Below are 12139 nucleotides of genomic sequence, written 5' to 3'. Positions count from 1 at the left end.
ATGAATACAAATTACAGATAAATAATTATATCCAAAACACACACACACACATACACACACACACACACACACACACACACACACACACACACACACACACACACACACACACACACACACACTGCATGTTGAAAGTTCTCCCCAAACAGTCAACAACTAGTACACCTGTCCACGCACTGCCATTGTGAAGTACTAAACATGGTCTACAAAACCTCATATGTAACAGGTCTCTATTTCAGGACAGAGTGTGAACTGTAAGAGACAGAAAAAATATAGATACTAAGGTCAAATCCACAAATACTCTTTACAGATCAGATACTTATTGAAAGTAACGCCCCAGCTTTATACACATAGATACACATATTTCAGGGTAGAATGTGAACTCTAAGGAAGAAATCAGATACGTGCCAGGATCAAACTACACACATCTTAAGGCAGAGAATAGATACTATGAAACAGAAACCACATTTATAACAAGATTAAACCACATTTCAGGGATGAATGTGGAAGATAAACAACATAAATTATGGTTTATTATCAAAAGATTGAAAATCAAAAGACTGAATCACAAAAAGACTGAACATTCAAAATATTTTTTACTGCCATTGTATTACTAGCATTGAGCTAGACTGAGTTGCCTCCTACCTTTTGGGTGTAACAAATACTAATATCTGAGGTTGGTTCCTATGAATCCTACTCTCCAGATTTTAGGGTACCACTGGACTCCATATTAGGCTGTTACTTTTCACTATATAACTTTTCCTTTTAGCAGATGCCATCCAAAGGAGAGGCTTACATTATCACTGTTATGTTGAAGACGTACAGCTTTACTTCTATTTTCTTTTGTAATCTGTGTCTAATGTTAAACTACTTGAAAACTTGGAATGCATCCATAATTTTACATTTCTAGAAAAAGGTATTGAGAAAGCTCAACTGAAATTAGTTAATAAGGACAGTGCATTCTGCACACTGCACCACACATTCCTAAAAAATGCCTGGTACACAAATTGCAAGCCCTCTTACACACATCTACAATCACTTACCTCAAACATTTTCCTAGCACCTTTAAACATGTCATCATAATACCACTCCCTAAAAAAAAAACAGCTCAAAGAAAGCATAAACTTTAGTCCACAACTATGATACTCTGTCCACTGGCAAAAATATTTGAAAAACAGATCTGCAAGCAAGTATTTGATCATGTAAATAAGTACATTGTTCTGTGTGATGCCCAAAATGGCTTCTGAAAAGCCTTTAGCACCACCACCCTTGGCAATGCCAGTGCAATAACATGAATAAATCTAAACTAGCAGGAGGACTCTTCATAGACTCGACTGGGGCATTTCAAACTGCTTACCACAACATCCTAATCTTCAAACGTAGTGAATTTAATTTTGAAAGCTCAATGATAGGATAGATAAAAAGCTTCCTACAGTATAGGGCATTCCAAGTATATTTTAGCAACTTACTTTTAATTCAAGGTATCCTTAATACAGGGATTCCCCGAGGTTCCATTCTTGGGCCATGCTATTCTCACTTTATTAACATCAGCACAGATCTCAAATACGTTAACCTTACCATGTACACTGATGATATCCTTCAGTTAGAATCCAACTCGTACATGCCTTTGAGCACAAACTTCAATCTACGTTCACAAATTTATACACTTGGGCCCATGAAAAGAGGCTACTCATTAGCTCCCTAAAATCCAGCACTAAGATCTTTGAGACATTAAAAAAAGCTTCCACAAAATCCCCATTTTGCACATAGCTGATCTAAATGGCAATGTTCTCCTTCTAGTCTTGCATAAAAGTATATAGGTCTTACCCTAGACACCTCATATTCCTTCAGCAAACATATTGAAAGCACCATTACCAAAACCTTTGCCCAACTCAAACTCTGCTATAAAATCACCAATCGGATAACTCCAAGAACCCGCACAATCATAGCCAAAAATGTATTAATACCTAAAGTGAAGTACAGAATTCCTTTAGCAACATTCCACTCAAGTACAACTACTAAAAAACTACCAACAGCGATCAACAAAATGTGTAGATTAATTCTCCTCACTGACGACAGAACCCAGCAGTGCCATCTGTTGGATAACTGCAAATGGCTACCAGTCAGTGAAAGGGCAACCTTTCTTTTTTCATGTCTAATTTTCAAAATCCTCACTCAAGAACACTGCTAGCCACTGCGATCCAAGCTACAAATCAGATGACAAAGTTACACTCTAAGAGATTATGGCAATAAGACCATATCCCTGTCAGACCCAGATTCAAAACCACTACTGGTACCGTCTTAAAGTGGCCCCAGCAATATAGAAACATTTGTCATCTGAAACCAGACAAGAAGGCACAGCAGATAGTTTAAAAAATACTGAAAAAGAGCTTGTTCAAAGAAGCACCATGCTCCTGTTACAAAGGAAAAGTGTAGTCTAAGCATATATCACATCAAGCAGGTAGGAAACTAAGCCACGAGATGGCAGCTATCATAGCAAATAAAGTCTCTCCTAAAGCTCTTCTCAGATTATGATATAACAGGTGTGTAAACATTTTACCATTTTCATATGATGCAAAATAGGTTCCTACATGTATATATTATAAATATAATGTCCAAAATGGTTTCATGTACTATTTGTATACTCTGTGCTGAAACTGTGAACTTGCATACCACATTCTGAGAATGTGAATAGTTACATATCCAAACATATCTTCTAACTTGTTTTAACTGGTATCTGTTCTTAACTTGTCTTAATTGGCATTTGTTTATCATCTTATAAGTTTGTGAACATCTCGCTTTTTGCTCCAGTGTTCTGTTTTGTACGGTTGCTACTGTATATGGGCCTGGGTTGTAGCTGAAAAGGGTCTGTGGACCAGCCCACCTACCTAGTAATCATCATCATCTTTCGGCTTTTCCCGTTAGGGGTCACCACAGCGGATCATCTCTTTCCATTTCTTCCTATCCTCTGCATCTTGCTCTGTCACACCAACTGCCTGCATGTCTTCTCTCACCACATCCATAAACCTTATCTTAGGCCTTCCTCTTTTCCTCTTACCTGGCAGCTTCATCCTTAGCATCTTTTTCCCAATATACCCATCATCCCTCCTCAGCACATGTCCAAACCAACGCAATCTCGTCTCTCTAGCTTTGTCTCCAAACTGTCCAACATGAGCTGACCCTCTAATATACTGATTCCTAATCCTATCCATCCTAGTCACACCGAGTGTAAATCTTAACATCTTTAACTCTGCCACATCCAGCTCTGACTCCTGCCTTTTTGTCAATGCCACTGTCTCCAACCCATATAACATAGCTGGTCTCACTACTGTCTTGTAGACCTTCCCTTTCACTCTTACTGGTACCCATCTGTCACAAATCACTCCTGACACTCTTCTCCACCCACTCCACCCTGCCTGTACTCTCTTCTTCACCTCTCTTCCACATTCACCATTACTCTTAACTGTTGATCCCAAGTACTTAAACTCGTCCACCTTTACCAACTCTACTCCCTGCATCCTCACTATTCCTTTACCCTCCCTCTCATTTACACACATATATTCTGTCTTAGCCCTGCTGACCTTCATTCCTCTGCTCTCTAGAGCATATCTCCACCTCTCCAGAGTCTCCTCAACCTGATTCCTACTCTCACTACAGATCACAATGTCATCTGCAAACATCATAGTCCATGGGGCCTCCTGTCTGATCTTCATCTGTCAACCTGTCCATCACCACTGCAAATAAGAAAGGACTCACAGCTGATCCTTAATGTAATCCCACCTCCACCTTAAACGGATCTGTCACTCCCACTGCAGTCCTCACCACTGTCACACTACCCTCGTACATATCCTGTACCACTCTTACATACTTCTCTGCCACTCCCGACTTCCTCATACAATACCACAACTCTTCTCTAGGCACCCTGTCATATGCTTTCTCCAAGTCTACAAAGACACAATGCAACTCCTTCTGACCTTCTCTGTATTTCTCCAGTAACACTCTCAGAGCAAACATTGCATCTGTAGTGCTCTTTCCTGGCATGAAACCATACTGCTGATCACTAATCATCACCTCCCTTCTTAACCTAGCTTCTACTACCCTCTTCCATAACTTCAAGCTGTGACTGATCAATTTTATCCCTCTGTAGTTACTGCAGCTCTGCACATCACCCTTATTCTTAAAGATAGGTACCAAAACACTTTTTCTCTACTCCTCAGGCATCCTCTGACTTTCCAAAATTTCATTAAACAATCTAGTTAAAAATTCTACTGCCATTTCTCCTAAGCACCTCCATGCTTCCATTGGGATGTCATCTGGGCCAACAGCCTTTCCATTCTTCATCCTCTTCATAGCTGTCCTTACTTCCTCCTTGCTAATCTGTTTCACTTCCTGATTCACTATCCCCACATAATCCAACATTCTCTCGCTCTCATTCTCTTCATTCATCAGCCTCTCAAAATACTCTTTCCATCTATTCAACACACGCAGCTCTCTTGTGAGTACCTTTCCCTCACTATCCTTTATCACCCTTACTTGCTGCACATCTTTCCCAGCTCTGTCCCTCTGTTTAGCCAATCGGTACAGGTCCTTTTCTCCCTCTTTAGTGTCCAATCTCTCATACAACTCTCCATAGGCCTTATCCTTAGCTTTCGCCACCTCTCTCTTTGCCATGCGCCTCATCTCCTTATACAATTGTCTACTTTCTTCATCTCTTTGACAATCCCACTTCTTCTTCACCAGCCTCTTCCTCTGTATACTCTCCTGTACTTCATCATTCCACCACCAGGTCTCCTTGTCCTCCTTCATCTGTCCAGATGTCACACCAAGCACCTTTCTAGCAGTCTCCCTTACTAGTTCTGCTGTAGTTACCCAGCTATTCGGTAACTCTCCACTGCCTCCCAGTGCCTGTCTTAACTCTTCCCTAAACTCCACTTCACAATCACCCTTTCTTAACTTCCACCATTTAATCCCTGGCACTGCTTTCACACTCCTCCTCCTGTTCTTGATCACCAACATCATCCTACAGACCACCATTATATGCTGCTTAACTACACTTTCCCCTGCCACCACTTTACAGTCTCCAATCTCCTTCAGACTGGCCCTCCTACACAGGATATAATCCATCTGTGTGCATCTTCCTCCACTCTTGTACGTCACCCTATGCTCCTCCCTCTTCTTAAAATACGTATTCACCACAGCCATGTCCATCCTTTTCGCAAAATCCACAATCATCTGACCTTCTGCATTCCCCTCCTTAACACCATACCTACCCATCACTTCCTCATCCCCTCTGTTCACTTCACCAACATGCCCATTATCGTCCACTCCAATCACTAGTCTCTCACCCTTGGGTACACTCACCACAACTTCATCCAACTCGCTCCAAAATTTCTCTTTCTCATCCATCACACACCCAACTTGTGGAGCATATGCACTAACTTTTAGTTATGTACTCACCATAACTTCAGATGTTTGGGATCCATCTCGCCTACATTCTGACTGATGGGTTCGGAGCCGATCCCTCGGCTCCGACGGCACGCTTATGCCAAAGAGCGAAGTCTCTTACTGGCTGAGCTTACCATATCCCAGGATGCACCACTACCAGTCCCCCAGATCTAGTTTGTCCGCATACATGCACACATGCACACCCTGCTTATATAACATAGTCAGATGAAACAAGATAAACAGTAGAACTCAAAACCGTCCAATCTCTTCTGATGTCCAAGGCAGGGGCAAGGAGGGTTAGGAATGTGGCGAGATGGATCCCAAACATCTGAAGTTATGGTGAGTACATAACTAAAAGATGTTATGTGATCCTATCTCGCCTACATTCTGACTGATGGGACAGCCCCTAGCACCTGAATCCTGGGTGGCTCACTGGAAAACACTCCTGAGTACCGTGGAACCAAATGAAGCTCGTCCTTTAGATGCCACATCCAATTTGTAGTGGGAAATGAAAGTGTGCGGATTGGACCAAGTAGCCGCAGCACAGATTTCGATATAGCGAGCTTGGAATGAAAAGCTATAGAAGTAGCCATAGCTCTGGTAGAATGAGCCTTGATAGATGTTGTAAGTTGCTTATTCAAGAAGAATAAGCCTGAGTTATGCAATCTCTGATCCATTTTGAGATAGTAGCTTTTGTGATGGTTTGGCCCAGTTTATTATCTGAGAAGGACACAAACAACTGGTCTGACTTACGGTTGCTGAGTCCTGTCTAAATAGAAGCGTAATTGCCTGTGAACATCCAATTTATGAAGAGTGTATTCTGCTTCATTGGAGAATTTTGGGAAGAAAACTGGTAGCTCTAGAGATTGTTGGAGGCAGAAACTAGAACAGACCTTTGGGACAAAGGATGGATTAGGCCTAAGTGATACTCTATCCTTGTGGAAAATCAAGCACGGTGGCTTAATAGACAGGGCTTGAAGCTCTGAAACTCTTCTTGCAAGTAATTGCAACTAAGAAGGCAGTTTTCCAAGACAGATATTTTAACTCGCATGTAGCAGCCGGTTCGAAGGGGAGATGTTAATGCGGCACCAAATCAAGATCCCACGGAGGTGCAGGATGAAAATTGGGGTCTTAATAGGCTCGCACCTTTAATGAAAGTTTTGCATAGTCTGCTGCTCATCAAAGGAGGATCCATGGATTCGTGGAATTTAGAGATAGCCGCTAGTTGGACTTTAATAGTTGAGACAGAAGATCCCTGATTAAACAGGGATGTTAAGAATTTCAAGACCTCTGGGACAGGAGCAGTGATAGGGTCTAAGCCCTTGAGTTGAGCCCAGATAGCAAACCTCTTCCACTTACTAAGGTACAATTTGTTAGTGGTGGGTTTGTGGGCGAAGATAAAATGTGAACAACTTCCGGGTCTAGTGTGTGCCTTCTAACTAAAGTCGGAAGTGGAGGAGCCAAGCTGTCAATTTCAAGATTGAAGGGACTGATGCCAATGTCCCGACTGATGGATTAGCAAGTCCGAATTAGGTCTAAAGTCCACGGATCGTCCACTGCATGCTTCTTCAGGTAGGGAAACCATACCTGACGAGGCCAGTACGGGCAATCAGTATCATTGAAGACCCCAGTTGAGAAGCTTTTGAATAACTCTGGGAAGAAGCGGAATTGGAGGAAAGGCATAAAGTAGCCCTGTTGGCCAAGGTTGTGCTAGAGCATCCATGGCTGGTACTCCCTGATGTGGGATCAAGGAGAAGAACCTTTGGCACTTGGTGTTTAGTGGAGTTGCAAATAGGTCGCAGCACGGCGTCCCCATCTCCTGAAAACCTGAGCTGCTACTGTGTGGTTTAGAGACCACTCGTGAGGAGAGAGAATTGTCCTGCTCAATTTGTCTGCCAATATATTTGACTTTCCGGGATGTGGGTCGCTACCAAGAAGCGGTTGGTAGCTACAGCCCATTCCCACACTCTCATGGCCTCTCTGCAAAGGGGGTATGATCTGGTCCCTCCTTGTTTGTTCAGATACCAAACCACCGACATGTTGTCTGTGTGGATGGCGATGATGCCCTGAGGAAGAAACTTGTGTAAGGCTTGTAGGGATAGAAGTACAGCCCTCATCTCCAACACGTTGATGTGGAGAAGAGCTCCGCCTGGAAGCCAGGAGCCCTGAACTAGCCGGCCCAGACAATGCCCCCCTCACCCTATCTGGGAGGCATCTGTCGCCAGGGTAACCACTGGAGAGGGAGAACAAAGGGTTTTCCTTGATCCAAATTGGATGTCTGAAGCCACCAGCGAAGGTCCCTTTGCATATTTCCGTAATCATGATGTGATGATTGAGGGAAGATCCTGAAAAGACCATTGAGTTGACAATAGCCACTGAAGAATCCTCATGTGTAATCTTGCCAGAGGAACTAAAAGAACCGTGGCAGACATTGAGCCTAAAACTTGTAGAACCATCCTGGCTGGGGCTTTGGATCTCGAGATCAGAGCTTGAACTTGGCCCTGTAAAGTTTGGATCCTTTCGCAGGAAGAAAGACGCATCAATCTTGAGTCTATCTCTGCTCCTATAAACTTTATGCGTTGAGAGGGCAGCAAGACAGACTTTGACCAATTGAATGTAATCCCCAGGGTAATACCCAGGGAGATGGTGGCTTTGAGGTTGTCCATTAGTAGATGCCTGGTGGTGGCAGTCAGGAGCCAGTCGTCGAGATAGGGAAACACTTGGAATCCAAGACTTCTCAGGTGAGCCGTCACTACTGCCAAACACTTGGTGAACACCCTGGGGGCTGTGGTGAGACCAAAGGGCAGAGCGCAAAATTGGTAATGACTGACTCCCAGGCTGAAGCGCAGATACCTCCTGGACACCTGCTGTATCGGTATGTGATAATAGGCGTCCTTGAGGTCTATGGAGCACATCCAAACATCCTTCTCCAACAATGGGAGAATGGATTGTAACGTGACCATTCGAATTTGGATTTGACGGATTGGTTCAGTCTGCTGAGATCCAATATTGGTCTCAGGTCCCCTGTCTTTTTGGCACTAAAAGAACCTGGAGTAATTTCCTGATCCGATCTGGTCTGTGGGGACCGTTGGATGACTCCTTTTCTAGCAGCTTTAAAGCTTCTGCGGCTGCCATTTCCCTTTGACTGGGTGGTGGGTCCGGGATTCTTTTGGACGGTGGGGAGTATGTGAATGGGATGGTGTAACCTCCGCAATGATCCAAGCACCCATCTGTCCTGAGTGATTGACTCCCAGGCTTTTAGGTGCTTGGCAACGACACCCGACTGGCTCGAGCAGCACAGCCGGGCAATCCCTCATGACGGTGGGAGGCTGAAGAGCCACGAAAGGACTCGGTCTCCAGAATTGCGGGGCCCTCTGCCGCCTCTGGGACGGCGCTCCCTGAAAAATTTCCCGCCCTCTGCCTCTGGAAGGGGAATCTTCCTGCTGTTGGGAGAAAAACTTGCGAGATTTATGAACCACATTTTCCCCCTCCTTTAGCCTTGGGGTAAGGCCGAAAGGGAGTGGAATAACGGGCACCTACGGCAGATAAAGTTTTTCCCTCCTGCTCACAGCGGTAAGGGTGTCTTTAACCTTGGGTCCAAACAATGAGGACCCATCAAAGGGAGCGCCGCGAAGGAAGACTTGAAGGCCTCCGCCAAACTGACACAGCGGAGCCAGGCTTGTCTCCGTAGAGCCACGCCTGTGCCTGCCGCTTACCCGCCTTCGGCCGCATAGGAAATGAGCCTCATGGACGAGTTAGAAATTGACGTAAGGATAGCCAACTGAGAGCTAACCGACTGGGCTAGCTGCTCAGGTAGGTTACCGAGGGAATCTGACAACTCCTTGACCAGATCCCTCTGAAGCCTGGTAAAATGTGCCAAATAATTCAGAGACCTTAAAGTAAAGGCCGCTGAAGTCAGGGTGCGCTTCCGCACTGTCCATACTCCTAGACTCCTTATTAGGAGGATGGACGGACGTTGAAGCCTCTGCCACGTCTTGTTGTGTAGCAGATGCCACCACCATGGCATCTACAGCCACTCCTTTAGTGAGGAACTCCTTCTCGGGGAGCAGACAAAAATTTATTTGGACGAGAAGGGACTGGTTCCACGGTATCTGGATGTTCACGCCGACAAACTAAATCCAGAAGCTCGTCAAGGGCGGAGACACCCAGGAGGCGGAGGGCTGAGCCCCAAAGGCCTTGAGGAGCACTGACTCCAGCAGAGGGAGGTTTGGATATCCAGCCGCCTCGTTGTTTGAGGATCTCTAAGATGTCTGCAAATGAGACATCATCCGAGGGCGACTGGGACCCTCTGCATCATCCAGATCAGTGTCTGATGTAATAGACTCGGGAGTCCACGTGCTTCCTCTTGCACGATCTCTTCCTTGGGGGTTCCTCCAAGACAACTCAAGAACCCTCAGGAGGAGGGGAACCCCACTGGGGTAACCTCAGGCCCCGGGCTCCGCTGACTACGGACAGGGGAACTGCCAAAGACCCAGTCTCCACGCCCAGGAAGGTGCCGTAAAGCCGAGAGATGGCAAGAGGACTTGGCCAAGGCACTCCTCATGGCTCTGAAAGCCGGACCCCAGAATCCTGGGAGTGTCCGGTCCCCAGAGCCGTGATAGCCAACGGAAGTCCCGCAGCCAAGCACCGAGGGGAGGCTCGGAACCAGCATAGGCCCAAACATCACCCCGGTCCAGCCGAAGAAGTCCGTACCAAACTCGGACCAAGGCCGGGTTGGAGTAAGGGTCGGAGCCGACCCTGATATCTCCACCGGCTCCAACAGCACCTGCTCACGGAGCCAAGCAGTCGGAGGAGGAATGGCAATGGGTGGGCCAGGTCATCGGCTCAAGCCAACTGGGTCGGAACCGAAACAAATTTTGGAAGACTGGGGACTGGAACAGTCTTTGGAGCACCCTGTCTATATCAGAATCTGACATCCTCAAGACCGAGAGGAAACAGAACGGGTTCGAGATGGCCTCTCCAACGGCCCCAAAGGACTAGGGGACCGGCTCCGGAGACTCGACAACTATCGGCGCCAAGGAATACACACACCAGATTCCATCGGTGCCGAGGTGGACTTCGCGCCGAGGAGGAAGTGTCTGAGCGGCAACCTTGTCGGCTCCGAGCAGTGGAGCCGAAGGTGACCCGCCTCGATGCCCCAGCTATCGGCTCCAAAGCCAGAGGAATCGATACTGGTGGCATCGAGGCAGACCGTTCACCTCGGCCCAAGTCCTTGGAGCCAAGGAGAGGCCTGCCTTTGTTTCTTAGCGATCGGATCCGACGGATTGGTCGGAGCCGACGCCCTTTTCTTTTGGCCGGAGAAGGAGAGGATGCCAAAGCTTCTTAAGAAGGTTTAATTAATCCCTTAAGAATTAATTTATTTTTCCTCTCCTGGAGGACCCTTGAGGAAAAGCGTGACATACACTACATGATTCCTGTAAATGTTTTGCCCTAAGCAATACACACAGAGCGAGTGATCGTCCGTGATGGACATTTTGAAGCTACATTTTACACATTTCTTAAAGCCCGAAGGCCTAGGATTCTGAGACATTATAGAAAATTTCAGAAAACTAACTGGAAGAAACACTGGTGACACACCTAGAATAGGCTTACAGTTATCACTGCAATACTCTGTAGTCAAAACACAGCACAAACTCTGTAAATTGGAATAATCTCTCTGCTAGTTCTTCTTTAAAGAAGAGAAATATAAATGATCCAAACAGAACCAAGTCACCTACAAATAAAAAGACCGGAAAGGCCTTTCCAGACAAGAGGTACTCCTAGTCCACACTCACAACACAAGAATTCACCAAGTGAATTTTGTCAAACGCACTCTAAACACAAGAATAGCTGTTAAAACAGCTTTTTGTTGAGAATGAAGAAAATCCTGACAGAAAAACTAGTGAAATAATCACTACTTAACTCAGCCAGCTCGAGACCACGATTTCACTTGTTAGCGGCAAACGAGATCTGGGGGACTGGTAGTGGTGCATCCTGGGATATGGTAAGCTCAGCCAGTAAGAGACTTCGCTCTTTGGCATAAGCGTGCCGAGTCGGAGCCGAGGGATCGGCTCCGAACCCATCAGTCAGAATGTAGGCGAGATAGGATCACATAACATCAACATTCATCATTACACCATCAATTTCGAGCTTCATAAACATCACTCCGTCAGACACTCTCTTCACGTCTAAAACACTCTTGGCATATTGTTCCTTTAGTATAACCCCTACCCCATTTCTCCTGCCATCCACACCATGATAGAACAATTTGAACCCATTTCCTAAACACCTGGCCTTACTTCCCTTCCATCTGGTCTCTTGCACGCACAATATATCAGCCTTCCTTCTCTCCATCATATCAGCTAGCTCTCTTCCTATACCAGTCATACTGCCAACATTCAAAGTTCCTACCCTCACTGCTACACTCCTAACCTTCCTCCTCTCTTCCTGCCTTCGGGCATGCCTTCGCCCTCCTCTTCTCCTTCGGCCAACAGTAGCCCAACTTCCGCCAGCACCCTGTTGGCTAACAGTACTGGTGGCGGTCGTTGTTAACCCGGGCCTCGACAGATCCGGTATGGAAATATGAAATTTTCACGCCATAAGTTATGTGGCAGAATTTTTGCGCCGGATGCCCTTCCTGACGCAACCCTCCCCATTTATCCGGGCTTGGGACCGGCACAAAGAAATGCACTGG

The 12139-nt window shown here is 45.8% G+C and overlaps 1 protein-coding gene across 1 annotated transcript in view; it reads left to right on the top strand.

Annotated features, from left to right (window-relative positions):
• Window positions 1-12139, top strand: part of SLC5A1 (solute carrier family 5 member 1) — a 555407-nt gene that overhangs the window by 443924 nt on the left and 99344 nt on the right. The gene's annotated exons all lie outside the window — the stretch shown is intronic.

The sequence above is a fragment of the Protopterus annectens genome, chromosome 4.part0, assembly GCF_019279795.1.
Source record: "Protopterus annectens isolate FY-2018-M chromosome 4.part0, PAN1.0, whole genome shotgun sequence".
Classification (NCBI taxonomy): domain Eukaryota; kingdom Metazoa; phylum Chordata; order Ceratodontiformes; family Protopteridae; genus Protopterus; species Protopterus annectens.
Note: the sequence above shows the minus strand (reverse complement) of the source record. Positions and strands in the feature narration are given on the sequence as shown.